The sequence below is a fragment of the Calidris pugnax genome, unplaced genomic scaffold (genome assembly GCF_001431845.1).
Source record: "Calidris pugnax isolate Ruff unplaced genomic scaffold, ASM143184v1 scaffold24, whole genome shotgun sequence".
NCBI lineage: Eukaryota > Metazoa > Chordata > Aves > Charadriiformes > Scolopacidae > Calidris > Calidris pugnax.
In genome coordinates, this window is record NW_015090922.1 from 28703406 (window position 1) to 28707937 (window position 4532).

Consider the following 4532-nt stretch of genomic DNA (forward strand, 5'->3'; position numbering starts at 1 on the left):
CTCCAGGACACCCTCCATGGTGTCCACAGCCCAGGACCCCATGTCAGACACTGGGGCCATCAACCCCCACCCCAGAGGCCCCACAGCAGAGCCTATCATCAGCTCCCCACATCCCTGCTCAGCCATGGGCCCTGCAGGGATGGATCCACCCGCAGGCCTGTGTCCCAGCCCGTCCTGGCCCATTCCCAATCCCAGAGAGATGCCCGATGCCCGGGGTTGGGGCTGCCCTAGTGTCCCCATCTGCCTGCTCCTGGCTGAGGGTGGGATGGGCCCTAGTTGCCAGACCTTGCTCTGATGGACCCATATGGGCAGCCCCTCTGGACCTGCAGGGACCTGATGCTGGCAGATTCAAGAGAGTTATACTGGGCACTTTTTCTCCAGGAAGATACCCCATGCTTGTTGAATTGCTTCTCTGTCCTCTCTTTGATTATCTAAGCATATACGTATACTGTTCACTTTTCTTGCAAGCAAATTTTATGAGCATTCAGCTCAAACTCTTTTCTGCACCTCCTCTGGTTCTGGAACATCTTTCCAAAGCTGTGAATACTCATATACATCCCTGCTTTCCTACAAACTGTATCTGTATCAGAACCAGAGATAATATTACTTCTCTGTTCCTCTTCACAGGTAAGAAGGTCCTTTTGGAAATGGCTTCACCCAGAGGCTCATATTTGCCTGTTAGGCAAATGTAATAAATGCCCATTCTGACGTTCATGTATGCTTGAGTAATGTGGTTTGAAGGCCATATTTTTACTTTTTAAAAGGTGCATTTTGCTGTGGAGACAAGGTCCAGACTCAGTTTTCAAGTCCCTTTTATTCTTAGGATGCCTTTGTTACTTTAATGGTAGTAGCCTGAGGCTCCTAGACCTGGCAAACATGAACAGCTTTTCATCTTCGTAAAAATGAGCTGAGATCGTTCAGTGAGTTTTCCATTGTTTATCAGCCCTAGTAAATATTTGTGGGTGTCCCTATTCATAAACTATTTCATATTTGCAAAGGAGTCTTTACAAAAAAAAAGAGAGGGGAAAAAAATGGGGGGAAATATCTGGAATGCCAGTGGTAGCAGCAGCCAGTGCAGTGAACGCCAAAGCATCTGTACTGTTCTCTGTGGTGGGTCTGTTGAGTCTTCCTATCCCATTCGCATTGTCTTTTCTGTATTAAGGACAACACTGCCAATTAAAACAAAGCCTTTACCTTGCATCTCTCTTTGCAAACAGGGTTGACTGAGGTTTACTTCTGGAACACTTTAAGCCAAGAAACAGACAGACAATTCCAGCTGTAGTAGATACTGTTTGAAGAAACACTCAGAGGCATTGTTCTTGGGCATGATCTTCCCATCATGTAAAGAAGAACTGAACTGTTTCAAGAACATGCTCTTCTTGCATACAGAGATTCCAGTAGTATGCCATTCATAACCTTCCAATCTTTGGTGGAGATTTTAATACCACTGACACTGCCTTTACTGAGAAAGTGTCTGAAGAGTCCCTCAAGCTTATGCTCATTTCTAGGGCCATTTAGATACATTTCTAGGGCTGTAGGTGGAAAAAGACAAAAAAAACATTACCCAAAGATCTGATTATCAGTTTGGGGCAAAAAAAAGCCCATAATAAACCTGAATATTGTTGTTGGAAAATGTCATCTTGATGTATTATATTTCATGTTTCAGTTACTTTCATCATTACTGCCCAGATATTTTTTTATTTTGCATTTCGACCTACGAGATGGTTCTAATGGAGGGTCTCACAAGAGGTTATAAAGCTAAATTGGCTATGCCAGTAATTTTAAATCTTGGGTAGGCAAATTATTATTACTGAAATTTCTTTTAATTAATTTTAATAAAAATTAATTCCACTTATGGAAAGCAAATTTGCTAAAACAAAACTAAACAAAATGAGCTAGAAAGACCTATCAAGAGGCAAGAATAGAAACTATTATTACTTTTTTCCTTTTGTTCTTCTGACGCTCAAATAAACCCCCAAGATGTGCTGTTCAGCACTGGTCCACACTGTAAGCATAAGCACACCACTTCTTCCAACTGCTTGGTAGTTCAAGTAATTTAGGTTTATGCTACAGATTGAAAGGTCTTACATTCTTTGTTCTCATATTGTTCAAGTTGGATTCAGCATCCTTTTATTAGGTAGAAGTGCCTTTTTCAACTTGCTTTTACTGAATAAAAAGAAAAAGTAGGAGATCCATGTGAAAAAATCCAATTGCAAGTGCCAATCCCAGTGCACTTGGAATTAATTACTATCATGTCTTGATTATGGGACCAAACCATGTCCTTCTGTGCACAGATGCACAATTATGTGGTTTTACCTGACAACACACATGCTGCTTGTTGGAAATCTGTTTTTATTCACTGCACAGACAACAGGGCAGAGAAGAACTTATTAAAAATATGTATTTAAATAATATTTTTATATAATATAAAAATATTTATATTTTAAAGCACTGCTCCAGGACTCAGAGGAATTGGGTTCTCTTTCTGGCACCTCCACAAATGTCCTGTTCAGCAAGGCTACAATAATACCAGCATTTGAGGATGTCAGAGTAACAGGTTGCATACCAACCTCAACCACAGTATTTCCTGTTTTTTGCAATCTGTACATGGTACTAATGCTTGGCATTTTTGTATGATTTGGGGGGAAGGTGGGAAGGAGGAGGGGATATCAGTAGACAGAATTTTGGCAATAGGTGTGTAAACTCAAATTCAGGAAGGTAAAAATGAGAAGCCCCAAGTCCCACTGCAGGTCCAAATGGGAATAAAACACATGCATCTTAGTCATCCCATTCCTTTCCTATTTATGAAACAAATCTAAGTCTCACCTCTAGCTGCATACTTTGTCTACTTGGGAATATAAATTACTGTAACAGCTTATGTTGGCTTAATATATTTTGGTTTCTCATGATGAAAGGAGTCCTTTTAAAGAAGCCTAAGTAATATTGCTCTTGTTCATTATGTTCTCCTCCAGTCTCTTTCCCAAGATGATAATATTTGTAATAAAACAGTTGTCATTCTGAGTTTTTCATTACTTCCCTTGAGATAGCTGTCAAAGGAAATGGCCAAAGTCATGTAGCAGAAACTACATTGCTGTTCTCCAAGAGATCCCAAGTTACCAGCATGTGGTTCTCATTTGGAAAGACTGAGAAGGAGCAGTGTTCTCATAATTGCTCCAAACAAAAAACATTTACTTGAAGCTGAAACGTACAGTAAAAGGTGATGTCCTCAGGAATACCTTATTTCATTTTTAAGCCAAAGTGGTAACAAAAAGATTAATTCGTTTGCCAGCCTTAGTATCTGCAAAGATACAGAGAAAAGTTGTCTAAATTACCTCAATTAACTGAAGAAGCACAATTGAAAATGGGAACATTTGCATAAGTGCATTATAGATTGAAAATGAAGTCTATCTAAAGGTTAGATTCTAAAGCATCTGAATTCTAAAGCATTGTTTAACTTCAGTATTTTCCACATACAACAACATTAAAACTATACTCATCTAATTGTCTTACCTACAGACATGAAGTCACTTACAACCTCCCCTGGTGTTAAACATGATGATAAAATCATAATCAATTTTACCGTTCCAATATGATTGATTGCTTCTCTTTGCCTTTACTGGTTATACATAAATCATCAACCATAATTTTGAAATCTCCGCAATGTTACTGTTTAGTGTAAATGTAAATTCTGCTAAATGTAACTCTGCTACAGAATATCATACATACAAGGTTTATGTGCCTAATCCTTTTCTAGAATAACAAATATACATGGTCTGAGTTAAAAGTATTTTAAAGGCCAGCTTCAACATCTGAAAGATTCAGGTCCCAGACCTAACTTATCTTTGGTTTCCTCCTAAGTTATAGGACTCAGAAAGTAAAAAAGCTCTGACAAAGCAAGAAGGTTATACCATATTTATCTTACCCTTAATAGAAAGAAAATCAATGGCTATGAAGTCTTTTAAGGAAGTTCAGCTAAATAAAAGCAAATGAAGATCAGGGCAGAAATCGTGGGAATTAGGTCCAGGACAGCCTCCTTTCTTAAGCTTATGGCACTGGAATGTGTGAAAGAGATGGTTTTGCTAAACATGATATTATGATTTTCTGATAGCAAAGGCAGAATCAGAGAAATACTTGTGGAATAAAAAGAAAGATATATAACACATGGCAAACAGTTCAGTAATATTATGAAAAAAAAAAAAAAAAAAAAAAGCCCTGAGATAACTAGAAGCAAACCATATTATTTCTTAAAACAGCCAAATTTTATGCTTAAAAATTTTGGAAACTCAAAAAAATTTAACTTTTGTAATGAAAGTTTGTGGTTTTGAGTAAATTTCTGCATTGAAATTAAGTTCAGTTTTCATAAAGTCTTTTCATAAAATAAAAAAATAAATTTAAAAGATCTTCCTTAAACAAATTAACAAATTCTTCTCTTTTGAAATTTCTCCCAGGTGGGCCAAATAAGGATAAGAGAGTTTTAAAAATTTCAATTTTTTCCCAATAAAAGAAAATTGTTTCCCATGCCACTTGTCTTC